Source organism: Glandiceps talaboti, chromosome 1, assembly GCF_964340395.1.
Source record: "Glandiceps talaboti chromosome 1, keGlaTala1.1, whole genome shotgun sequence".
In the NCBI taxonomy this organism is placed as follows: Eukaryota; Metazoa; Hemichordata; class Enteropneusta; family Spengelidae; genus Glandiceps; species Glandiceps talaboti.
In genome coordinates this window covers 17,901,102-17,915,808 of record NC_135549.1, presented here as the reverse complement: position 1 = coordinate 17,915,808, position 14,707 = coordinate 17,901,102, and positions in this window count along the sequence as shown.

The window sequence follows — 14,707 nt, the reverse complement described above, 5'->3', positions numbered from 1 at the left end:
GAGGTAGAGTTTACTATGATGAGGGGAATTGGTGAAAATTGGCTTTAATATTGGCGCCGTCTTCAAAGAGTTTTTTTCATTAGAACGTTAGACTGTTTACGAGGGTACAATCAAAGGACTTGATTACTTAGTGTTTTTCATACATACAAGCAAAGTAATCTATTTTTTTTGTAACCTGCATCTGGTAATTTTGTCATAATCGGACAAGCAATGGTGTGTGAATCAACGTACCTTGTAATTCCGACCGCCGTAAACTATTAGAAAATCTATAAAGTACTGGTATTGTGTACGTGTTTCATACTAACTGTGTGACATAATTTGTTTTACTGCAGTTACTAGGGAAAGGATACACTCGTATTTCGTACGTATGTATACTGTGTCATATAACGTTTGGCAGTTGCTTGAGAAAATATACACGCTGAAATGCAGTATTTCACTTATTTGTCATTTCCGAATCTATCGACTCTGAAGACATGATTTTAGAAACGAACTTGTAGTGGCTACGCGTGTTTTGTATTTTAATCAAAAAGACATTTTCTTTCTTACACTTTCCTAACCGTAGATTGATAGTGATATCGTGTATGGTACGAGATTCGCATACTTTTCTTTAAGTGGCTACTTATCTGTTCAGAAGTAAATAGGTCATAATGTAGAGAGAATCCTTTTATTTCGTTAATAAACCCATTAGATGTGAAATGGAGCTATATACCACAAAGTGATGGGCAGCAGAAGTCAGTAACAGACTTCATTATTCTAACCTTGCACACCACTAATTATACGACGTGCGTCTGATTAATCAGAGATTTCAGGAAAGTTAACCGGAAATACGTTTAAAAGGTACAGATGTAAGTTCATTTGTAATTCAGTGGCTGTCTACTTCAAAACATAATCACGAGTGTGGCCGTGTATTTGCAATATTCAAATTGTGAGCGAACAGTAGAAGAGCTCCTTGGCTGGTGATAATTGTCCACGTACCCAGTGGGGTGTCAACTTTTAACGAAGATAGGCTAACGTCTTATGTGTAACTTGAATATCATTAGTTTTACAGAACAACAAAGACAGAGGCGCATCGCTGCTATGGTGATAGCGCTGCGTCAGTTTTGTGTATCTTTGACTTTGTTCAAAATTCTTGAAATACTTTCCTCTCTAAAACGAAGCATTACCCAGCGATCCCAGTTGGCCATCTAAGTTAGAGATACATGTAAATGTTTGCGAAAAGCATAATTGATCACAGCAGGTATCTGGAGTTTGGGTCAAAACACGTCAAAATTGGTTAAAAGATATAACTTGGAAAGTGTTCACACAAGATGGTTAGTAGTACAGTTTGAACTGCATAACTCTGGATAAAAAATTACGTACTTAAAATAACGTACTTATAAAAAAAATTACGTACTTAAAATTACGTACTAAAAGAGTTTTTAAATTTGATATTTGACAGGTATCACAGTACCCTTGGAAATAGAAATAGTTTTTATTCCTGTGCAAGAAATTGATGTGGCCATCTATATGCATCTACAGGGAAAATATGATAAATCTAGGTATATTAATTTAAATGTCTTCTCTGATACCGCGCCTCGACAGTCAATGTACTTAAATATAGATAACTCGTCTAAATGAAAATTTGCAAATATAACGGTGATAAGATCAGGCCTCAAGACTTGGGTTGAAAAATTTAAGAATCGGTCAAAATGTGTAATTTGGAGAGTACTCACCCTGGAGAGGTGATATTTATAACAAAGACCTGTGATTTACGGTACTAGTATTACAAAATAGGTGTGGTCATTACAATCAAGCCAGAGAGACTATAGAGTTTCAATTAGGTAGCATTATACTAGTATATCTCTCACACAATGTTTTTGTTACAAATTACATAAGACAAAATACAAACACTGATAGCGCGTAAGCATATACAATGATACATTTTATCTCACTGTGAACACAAACATCACTGCCGGGGGGGGGGGGGGACAAGGAAGATTCAAACACAGAACTCATAAAACCCAATCATACAAAATGATACATTTTATCTCATTGTGAATACAAATCACCATCACTGTCGGAGGAAACAAGGCAGATTCAAACACAAAACTGTTTGTTTGTGTTCAGATCATAGTGAGATAAAAATGTAACATTTCTTGTGCGCGCGTTGTCAGTGTGATTTGTTTGCGTAATTTGTTACAACAAACATCGTGTGAGATGTCAAAAACATCGCACTGCCTCCTTGAAACTCTATAGTCTTTCTGGTTTGGTTGTAAATATACACATTTGCGTAAAATTGTCAAGTACAGTAAAAACAAAGCCATGTCACTATCAAAATGAATGTATACACATGTAAGATGTAAGATGAAAGTTTGCCAAAAGAAATGACATCAGATAAGGGATGTGAATTTGGGTCAGAAACGTCATCACATGCAAAGTCAACATAGACTCTGCTCAAGTCTCTGGGCTTCTTTCACTCTAAGAAATTTCTTTTTAACATGATAGTGTTCTTGTGTGTGTTATAGCGACCTTACGTGATTGCGCGATTAATAGTCGGATGAACACTAAGCCCATTGGGAGACTAACAAGTTCAAAACATTTTGAGACAATACAATCACCCAATGGACTGGTGCCAGTCTTATGTCGAAATGCATGTTAGCGAAAATAGAAGTGATCAAATAAGGTATCTGGATTTGGGGTGAAAAAAAAAAGTCAGAATTAGACAAAAATTAGCAATATTGACACTACACTTTTAATCATCATTTGCGCTTCATTGCCATTGGCGCTTTTACATCGGCATCTTTCTGACAACGAGACAGGGTTACCCAGACCTACATGAGGAAGACTGTCGCTACTTGATATTCTGATTACAATCTCATCATGCTATTTTATTATCTCAGGTATACACTTTGTATACTGTAGAGCGCTAGAAGTCATGTACTAACTTATACTGAACTGTCACAAATTGGAAGTGGTATGAAAGACATCTCTCATATTTTCTGCCAGACGTCGGAAATCCCTTGTGGCCACTTCATAATCTGAAGAAGAAAAAATCTGTGTTTTGCGTAAAATCGTGTGTCAGTCTCATCCTTCAATGTACGAGTTTCACTCTCTGTCACAAACTACGTATATCTTGGATTGTCTCCTTTCCAATTACCAAACCTACTTTCCTAGATTCTCGATTGTTATCTGTGCTTTCTTTATCACGTACCAAGATGTGGTTCTACAGCAGGTATAGCTCTGGATATATACGCCGCGGGGTTCCAACTCGTCATCCTCCCGCCTCCGCTATGGTTCTTCCCTATTTCTAATAGCGAGACTGCACATTTCATTCGCATGGATTTTGGGAATAAAACCAACCCATACTAAAATACAGAAAACAAATTTAGATCATTAAATGCAACCTACGTCGTGTATATTCCGTCATTCCTTGTCTAAAGTTCGCTCGACCATGTTACGACCCGATTGAACGTTAGATAAGAAATGACAGAATACACAAGACGTAGGTTGCAGTTAATGATCTAAAGTTGTTTTCTGTATTTTATATAGTCATTAGCAAGGGTATGGGTGGTTTTTATCCCCCAAAATCATTGAAATTGCAGAAGTATATTAGAATGTTTGAGTGATTAAAGGGGCTCGCCACTCCAGGAAATACAAGTATTTTCATAACCTTTGGCTTCGAGCGAGTCATTTCTAAATGTCACGTGATTACCAAGTCTCGGTTACCCAGCCTCTCGCCGCTGGGGCGCTGCCTACGAAACCACCCCAAACGACAGTCTGGAAAAACCACACTCCAACTACCCCGCGACGGAAGTCACACGGTACATTTCTTCCAAGCATAAAAAATTGGCTTACGAGGCCTGCTTGTTGTAATTAATAAATATCAGTCGCTTGAGAAGTGATAATCTATAGCGAAGGTACCCAAATAGTTCAGCCTGCAATGTTATATTATTATTTTTGAATTATAATACCATACCACACTCTGCTCTGAGAGTGTGAGTTGAGTAATAAAAGAATTGAACTGAATGTTAGACATGAAGTACTCCCCATGATGCACTGCTCCAGAGGCTACTTCCTGCGATTTGCACTCTCGTTTTCACAGACTCTCGTTTGGGGTGGTCTCGGAGGCAGAGCCCCTAGCGTCGAAAGGCTGGGTAACCGAGACTAGTGATTACCAAGAAACCTAAATGTAACTCTATTTTGTCTCCATTGTTCTAGGAGTGGTCCCATTTTGCATCATGGGACTTAGTAGACATACATATGTATCAGATGATGAACACTGAATATTTATGACTCCTAACTGCAGTGAACTAAAACAGTAGAGATGGAAAAGAGTTTAAAGTTGTTGTTTCTTGGTAATCACGCGAAAATTTATGAGATGTGAAATCCTGAAATAACTTCCTAGAACCGAAGTTTGTGAAATTACTTCTTGGAGTGTCGTTCTCCTTGTACTCGTAAGTAAAAATCTAGTCTAAAACTATTTCTACAAAACTCAGTTACAAGCAAGAACAAATTCAGGGGTACCGGGTTATCGTGCAAATGTTGGAAACAAGGGGTCAAATGATATGAATTCAAAATTAAGCCCATTTTATATTGTGTTCACTCTACTGGAACATGATTGTGTTTGTCAAATTCATTGAAAACAGTGAGCCATGCATGTAGTTTAATTTATCATTTAAAAAAGACCAGAAACAAGTTTTCCTATGTCAGCAAAGTTTTGAAAGATTATAAGAATTGCTCCAAGATTGGAGCAAGATTGCGACAAGATGCTCTTATGGTAGGCTGCTACTTGTAAGAAAACGGAGTAGACTTGACGGCATACGCTTGTACGTATAGTACAATGAATAAGTACTACAGAATCGTAAAGCTCTTTTCTTTCACAAATATCAAATATGAATTAATATACAATAAAACGGAGATATTAATATAAAAATTGTATTATTTAGGTAATAACAACTAATATATTCATTTCTAAGCTTTAAAGTATCAAAAAAATCCAATATACCACCAGCGGATCTGTCCTTAGAATTTTGGCTTTCATTTGCAATACTACTGGAGAAAATCAACCGGAGTCACATTGAATAGAACATTCTCAATTATAGATTTAAAGAAAATGCGCGCACTTTATTCAAGTCACGGAGTTACCATTAAAGCGAACCTAAATAAGTGATCAGAAGACTTCGTTATTAAATAAAGAATGTTGCAAGTACGCGGTTTTTGATGAATATATTACGATGAACAACACTTCATGTAACAACACATCAAAGATATAATACCCGGCTTTAGGCAGCTGACGTCATTAAAGTTGTCAAAATCAAATTTCAAGAAGCAGGGTTTCTTCATGATGATGTTTGGTACATTGTACATGAAAGACTTTACACACTGGAGATTTATTTAGACGTTCATTCATTTAATTACTTGTGGATGTTACGTTGGTAGTAACCATTTTTCATGCAGTGTAGAGCCAATGTTTCAAATTCACCTAACGACAATGGCCGGTGTTGTCGTATATTAACGTTTCTATACCCACCCCCACCCCACCCCCACCCCCAGTACAAGATACATATTTGATTGCCTCTCACAATCAAGTAAATCAACCACATGGTACTACGCATTACAGGGGATTCAGGATGAGCGTGCAGTTTCGGTGATGACTCTGAGATATCACGTTCAGCGAGTCTAAGATAATTACGTTAAAGCTATAGCACACAATCATTGCTTCCAAATGTCTGCTCTGCTTTGTTATTGGTGTTAACAACAGCAGTATGCACACTACTACTAATTGCAATAGACACATGGTGGACTTATTAGTTTGTACATGTTTACACAATTCAAATGTCCAACTTTAAAACGACCATACAGACCACAAAATGGAACACTTTCACACTGAGAGGTCGATTCTGATATCTTTATTGCCAAAAATATAACCTGCCTCACTAAACGCGATATCTAGATCTCATCGAAACTGCAAGCTCATCTTTTAACAGCTCTAAAGAACTAGAGACTAGTTACAAAATTTAAGTCTTGTGTAACACGGCGGTTGAACAGAATTAGAGAAGCATACGTGACAGATTGTTTTCAGAAACAATATTTTACAGCCGTATTCATTAGAGGGATGTTAATCCTAGGAAACCTGCGGAAGTTGATTGCGTACACGGCTGTATAGTATAGTTTGTATATTTAATACAGACAACTTATAACTTGAAAATGGAGTAATTAAGTACACGCCTAGTCAATCAAAGTGCAGTAATTCATTCATTTCATTTACAGGGGGTATTATTCAAGCCCCTCAATAGCAATTAGGTTGAACTATGATAAATGACTTAAAGTATGTTATTGATAGCAGAAGGTGCTAAGGACATCGTTTTGTTAATTCGGTGGGACTTATGACCGACCAGTCTATTTACCTGGTTATCTTGTACATGATACATCATTCCTCTATGTCTAAAGGAGTAGTCTCGCGCCACTGACTTTATTACTCTTTGTCTTAATTTAATATCTAGCTAAAATGCTTACACGGTCAACCCCTAAAGTGGCCATACGGATGAAAAATGGGATACTTATTTCTGGACTTTTATTTCACAATAATTTTGCTACGCTTTTCTACGTACGTGAAAAAAACCTGTGGAATGACATATAGACCAAAGCCGTATTCGTAACGCAATAAATTGCAAAATACTTTGAATTAAAATGTTGCCATTGTACAAACAGGAAGGGATTTGTAAACAACCTTGGTAAATGCAAGTAATCACTACGTCACGTCACGTCTGCGCATGCTTATATCTCTTCCCCAATTATCACGCACATGGTGAGAAACCCCACGGATACAGGAAAGTGAATTGTACATTAAAGATTATAGTTTTAGATGAAAGTTTGCGTGTCAGACAGTTGAAAAATTACATTTTTAGATTAATGGTTTGGATTTATGTCAAATAGCTGAAATGGGTCTCCAAAGATTATGTTGTCACTCTATCGAAAAGGAATAGTAATTTTGATTGGTTACGTACCTGTCGAGGGCTGGTCTTCCTCCAATAGACTATTCCATCTTGATCTAACAATTCATATATTTTGCTTAGTCCGCATTTACATTTAATTACAAACAAACGCGCTCGTACTCACTGCGCTAACGGTACACGTCTTGCCCTATTGTGTGACATCCAAGTTTTCTGTACTTTGTAATAAAGTATCCGATATATGTTTTCTCTGATTCCAATATTCTGGTCTATGTCATTAACTATCCGGTTATTAAATTACTTCCAGCAAAAGGGACAAAACCAAATATTGGTTTTACAATTTTAATAGAAACTTGCAATAGAATGGAAAGGTATCAACTTTGCTCATAGACTCTCAGATAAAATTACATATTTTTTTACGAACCTTCATGGGTGACCGGCCTCCTTAGTATTTGCCCTTATATCCCGGATATTATATACATGCACATACATACACACATAATGAATGAATGTGTGTGTGTGTGTGTATGTATGTATGTATGTATGTATGTATGTATGTATGTATGTATGTATGTATGTATGTATGTATGTATGTGTGTGTGTATATATATATATATATATGTATATGTGTATGTATGTATGTATGTATGTATGTATGTATGTATGTATGTATGTATGTATGTATGTATGTGTGTATGTATGTATGTGTGTATGTATGTATGTATGTATGTATGTATGTATGTATGTATGTATGTATGTATTGTAACGTTAAATTCATTTCTTAAAATCTTCAATATCTAACATCGTAATTGATTGGAACAGCTATGTCGTCTTGTATCAAGTTTCCAAACTCACCAATCCATTCCTTTCAAGACCTTGAATTGTTTCAAGTTCTGTTGATAATCATACTGTAGTTTGGCTGATACTCGTTTATTTAGCGAACCCACCACTTGGATCATAGCAGTTTTACTTTTTACGTGCAAATCACAAAAGAGGAAATATGAAAATTGATTGATTGGTCTACTTTTAATAACTACATTACAAGTTTTCTTCCCTTTATAACCCTAGCCTTCTTAGGAAATCAACACGTCTGCTTTGTTCCATTTAATAACTTTTAACACACACAGTTATTACTTGTAAAGTAGTATAAGTACGTCATAACATTATATAGAAGTATTGATCAAGGACGTGTTAATGAATCATAGAAACACAGAAATGAAATTTGAATACAAAGTAAGAAAGAAAGAAAGAAAGCAACAATCAAGCTGCTGGGAGTTTTACGTTTTCCGAGAAAAGGTGGTACGTATATGTAAATTTATGACAATCGATTGTATGTTTACCTTGAATATGGTGATTTATGGTATCAATGCCTTGGACAGTGGTCATTAAAGCTAGGCGGGCTATTTCATCATTTGCAAATATAATTATATTATTGCCTTGCAGACATGCGTTGAGCTCGTGACAATTTTTATAGCTCATTCTACGATGTAATAACGTTTCATAGATATTGAAATACATTAAAATAATTCTGCATTATAATGTATATTCTGCACTTTATCATGTTTTTAGGACTCGGTGCATTATTTTAGGGGAAGGAGATTAACCACTGATGTGACATCAGTAGATAAGGTTATTCATTGATTATCTTTCTTAATTAGTGCTAACGGAATTCAGACAATCGATATAATACAGATACGAGATATACTTAGTAATCGTCAGATTGGCGAGGCACTTAAAATAACTACTGTCACAGTAAGGTGAAGGATAAATTACTCGGCAATTTCTCTTGAAGTGTGACTACATCGACTATAGAGAGCTAGGGAAAATCAATGTTCGACTTGAAATCACCGGAGAGAACATATCCCAATCAGCGAAAGTAACAAATGGTTGATTTCTCTCGTGCAGTCATGAATTATCTAAAATTACTTACAACCCGTCTCATGTTAGTGTTTATAACGTCTTTATGTGTCCATTGCCCCTCTTTGATACAACCACGCAGAAACAATAAGAAATTGCACATGCTACACTTTAAGATACAACGGAAATCACAAACCCTGAAACGAAACGTCGCCTGGTTCGACAAAAACCTCACTAACATTGCCACAGTTTTTGTCTGGCCAGACAAAATATCTCTTTGATGTTGTAACTGATCTCGTCTGGCTCGACAAAAATCTAATTAATATTTCCACATGTTATCGTCTGGCACAACAAGAACTGAACTACAATTGATACATTTTAGTCAATTGACTGTCTCAAAAATATCAAAGAACGCGCCAGACCTTAGGTTTACCAGGCGGGACATATGAATTTGGCGTTGATCTCCTTAAGATAATGGTAGCTCACGCAAAGAAAGTGTAACAATATCGGTAAAGATGTTTGTCACGCTAAACAATTGACGAAACGCTTATGGTAAGATTTTTGTCAAGCCATCCGATAGAATGTAGCCTTGTTAATGAGATTTTTGTTGAGCAAGATGACGTTTTGTTTCAGGGTTTATGATTTCCGTTGTAGCAAGATTGATTGAATACAGCTTCTTGGGACAGTTTGTCTTAATGAAATAAAATAAAATGTCGCCATACAGACATCAAATGCAGACGTCAAAATATTGGCACCAGCGTGTCTGCGTCGAGTTGTAGTACGTTTATATGGTTTATTTCATTTAGACAAAATGTAGCAAAAAAATTGGCAATCTTGCTATCCTAAAGTGAATAGAATATGCAGTTTCGTGATTGTTTTTTTTTTGTATGGCAATGGCAGATGCAGTGAACACTAATATAAAACTGGCTGTATTTTGAAGCAGTATTAAAATCACAAATCAACAGAATATTACTGTGTGCAAATTGGAAGCAACGACATCAAAACTGTGAAATTTCCACGGGGGATTCGATGAGGAAAACCAAGTGTTATGTTGACATTTAAAAAAACGATTAATTTATCTCATTTTATTACACCTTACGGTTGAAATTGGTCCAGAGAAAATTAATATTTTTAATCATTGTAATTATTCTCTTGATGCCTTAAATCGTAATATTCCCGATACGGCTTGAAAATTGATACGATGCCATAAAATTTCTGAAGAATTTTACTTGTTCCTGTCTGTCTGTCTGTCTGTCAGATTCACTAGTAATGCGCCTACACGTACGTTGCAATTCTAATCATGCGTCGATTATAAAATACGAGAGTCTTGGGCAAAATCACTGAACTCTAAGTTTTCACTTGTACATTGTGGACATGCGATGGTGGGTAACCCATTGTGATAATTCATCCGCGATAGAAACACTTTTGGTTGTTTTGACATGTTCAAAACCACGTTATCCCTGTACTGGTACAATTCTATTGAAATAAAGGTAACAGTCAAACACAGATGCAAGGTAAATTTAAACGTTTTACATTTCAACTGATGCCCGAGCTGATCTCACGACTATTATTGGTTCAAAACATAATAAAAACATCGCGAAGAAAGTAGTCGGACCCGTATTTCTGTGGTTGGATATTTGACGTAACACATAGAACTTAATATATGTAAAGGCGTACTTGTACGATTTAATAAATGTAATTCCTGGCCCCACTTCTCACACTCCCTGCTGATATAAATGTAAACAAAACTAAGTACTTTTGCAACTTTAATGTATTATTAGCTCTTGGCGAATTCCACGTTGTGTATTCCCCTACACTAAGGATGTAAGTCAAAGTCGTTTGGCATTTACATATTATTTCTGAACATATAAAATGTTCTGCTTTTTATGCTCTTTAATTTCGGGAAATATATAGACATTGGCAAGTGTCATTTACTGCCTATGGAATTGCCATATTAACCCCTTGCACCCCCACTTACGGAATATCCGCCAAAACCATATAAAGTCATTGATGAGAGATATCATGTGTGAGTACTGACGGGGAATTTTTTGGCACAACTCGTGTGTTTAGAATTACTAAATATCACATCTGATTTCTGTACATTTATACTATTTACTTCAATCCAATGTGCTGTGATAGACAGCTCATACTAAATTGGATAATTTAAAAAAGGTGTGTGAATAATGTATCACACACACACATACATACACACACACACACACACACACACACACATACACACACACACACACACACACACACACACACACACACACAACTTTCTCCTACTGATAATTCTGATATTTCTGATAACTGCCCATCAATTTGAAATATCAAAACGCTAGCATAACTGTAAGGTCATCCTACCTATCACTAGTAAGAGTACCATAGACATATTTGATTATTTTTCATTTCAAACCGGATAAAACCAAGATGGATCCACCTATCACCATTTTCAAATTGATTACATGTTTGAAGAAAATGAAGTAATTTTGTGTCCAATCTGCATACCATGTGTTTATTGATGTTATAACATAGTGAAAAGCAATAAGCTTCTCACAAAAGCATATCTCCGATTGAAATTGCACAATCCATTACTGTGATCGACTATTCTGCAACAGTTTTCTTTCACAAACCATGTGTTCAACAGAGCTAGTTATTTGACTGAGTGACTTCATTAACACAGACAGGAATATTGTACTAAAGCTATATACAATGCTAAAAGGCATTTCTTAGTTGTATTTGTTTCCGGTATAGCATGCAGGCGTGTATTATTTGAACACCCCTCGCTTCCCTTTTTAATCAACTTGAATTTCAATACCGTAATCTTTTAAGTGATTTGACAATTTGGTGATATGTTACTGTTTTGACGCATAACGTATTGATTGAAGTCAACCATGTCAAACATATCTGGTTCACTGAACTTTCATACAAGAACAAACCGTCACATCATGAAACCGTTCAAGTGTAAAAGACACACGAAGTCCTACTCATCCGTATGGCATGAATGATTTTAAGAACGAAATATTGTACACGTCGCTATCATTTCAGTATACAGATATTCCATGACGGTAGACTTTCACCCATTTCTCAAGAACGTAACACGGGGCTCGTGTGCTAGTGTCCCGAAAATAGAAAACGAATTGTGCCCACTGTATGCAAATTTAGGTCACTATTCGGAAACTAGACCGCATCACGTGACACGATCTGAGCCAATCACAGAAACGTGTCAATAGATGCTAGCCTACGTGTATTCTCCATGTCAGCAAAGCAATTGAAATGTTTGCCTCACAGTCACAAAGGGGAATAGCTGCTACCTTTAATAACAGTCTAAATACAGCGACAGAATAATAATTGTTTTTATAACACACTAAAGGTTCAGCCTGTCTGTCACACTCTACTACTGGAATTACCTGACTACTCAGAAACATCAGTACATGACCTTATAAAAAGAGATCACTTCTCTTTCACCTAACATCGTATAAAAAATATGTTGAATATACGATCATGCCATACACATATGCTACGGAATCCTTGATTTTTTTTTTACAATCCATAATCCGAAAAGTTGATTTAATACTTGTGTTAAACGTGTACGAAATATTGATGTTCTTTTAAAGGAGTTCGTTGCCGTCCACTCAATCTAGCAAAACTAGTGTTTGGTGGTGGGGAGAGCTAAAGAGAGCGAGGGTAATTAAGTTCACCTCACGTGACTTGTTTTGAACCTATCGCCAGCTACCCTAGGACTGCAATGCGTTTTGATAGATTACTAAGTAATTACGTCCTATATATAGCGTATAACACATAACGACTTAGCTTGTATTGTGATAGTACCTCTCACACTGAATCTTTCGATTTTAAACAGTCACAATATAACCTTATTTAGGCCTTACCTTACCATTCATATTATTTGTATAAAAATGGTTCACTTTCGCCTGAATTGTTGTTGTTGTTGTTGTTGTTGTTGTTGTTGTTGTTGTGGTGTGTTTGTTTTGATCTTAGCTCATGTGGCGAAAATAAAACCAACGTGTAGAAATGTATCCATATCTCTTCTTGAATGAGTTTGAATGAATGAATGAATGAATGAATGAATGAATGAATGAATGAATGAATGAATGAATGAATGAATGAATGAAAGAAAGGTTCAGTGTTTGTTTTCAGAAACAATTGAACCCCGACAACAAATTTAAAGCTTATCAAAGAGTTACCATTCCGTATACTATGTATATGTACGTGTACGTTGTATGTTGTATGTAAACCGCCAAGACTTATTAACCTTCTTAGGGAGCCTTCAGCAATTAAAGGAGGGGGGGTCGGGAAATACTAGTCCCAGAATTAACGGTTTAAATCCCACCGCTGCCACAACGTTGAAAGTTGTAAGGGTATTAGTCATTTCCCAACTACTAACACCGTAGTGAATTTGTGTGAAATCGGCACTGTATTAATCAATACCTGTGTTTAGATCTCATTGGCAGACTAGAAAATTAACTCTCAAACACTAGATGGGCACATTGTCGATAATGTCGGGACCGAGGTCAACATCCCGTACAACATCATCCTTAATACCTTACTCAACTGTTCCCAGTTTACTCTTTGTGTAGGCTGTGAGACGCATTGTAAATTTTCTCCTGACGTCACACCTGACAATTAATTCAATTGGCATGGTTGTCAGCAGCGATTTGATTGACATTGTCTGATATAACGGTACCTAAACCAAACACTAGCCTTAACCCTTACCTAATCCCTAACCAATGTAACGGGGATGCCACCCCCTCCCCCCCAACAAAATAGAAGAAGCAAAGTTAGACAATATAAAGAGTCAAATTAAAATGTGACCCTCCCCTTATCCCATTTTCTAAAATACGGTCCTCCCAAGAACCGATTTGTGTGACACACCCCGCCCCCTCCCCATTTCCCCAGCCCCCCTGTTGTTACTGAAGGTAACTAGTTTGAAACACACCTGCGTTCGACTGGTTCACTTCTTTACGTGGCATGGGGAACTTAAAGGCGGATATGATTTCAACCAAACATTGTTCTTCCCGAGGTACCATCTCAGACCAAACTAACACATTTTAAATAACTAATCCTTGGGTTTATATGTGTTGCAGACAAAAAGTGATACCTGTCCCCCTAACACTCATCGTTCATTCTGTCGTCTACATTTGTAGCAGACATCATGAATATTATAATCTGGGCTATAAGGGGAATGCTAAAATCGATCAAAAGTGGTTGATAATTGAGAGTTGGGGTTGTTTGGTTAATCCAAACAGCGATTAATCTTCATGTTTCATATCATTTTCTGGTTGTATAAAACATTTCACTTTAAAGCTATATTGTCTCAAGAAAAGAAAATGTCCGACTAAGCTCGCTTTGTGTTCTAAAGAACCCACTGAAAGACTAACTACAAGTCCGATGTTGTAGGGCCAACATGGAAATACAGCGATCTAAACTGTTTTCATCATTTTTTTAATGAGATAAGGAGCTCTAGTTTTGATCTCTGCATTATCTAGTTTATTTTACAAAATATACAGCACTCCCTCAGTGGATATTTATGCAAAATAGTTAAAAGTATGTTACTATTCCAAATATTCCACAAAATACTTTCTCTGTACATGTGTTCTAACAGTCGCACAGAGCAACTGAACACAATGTATGTTTATAGTTATAGACCCATATGAGAGAAAAACACTCATTTGAACATGGATGCTTTTTTTTAGAAATTCAGCAGACAATCACTTTAAAGACTCAACGATAGATAAACAGTTTAGTACAGACTGAAATCTTCAACTGTAGCACTGGGAACAACTGTAATTTGTGATAGCTTTAATATATATAGACACTAATGCTGTTTAGGGGTTAGATATATAGCTCTCTAACAGTGATCCGTCAAGAACTTGAAACGTATCGTTTGATTTCAT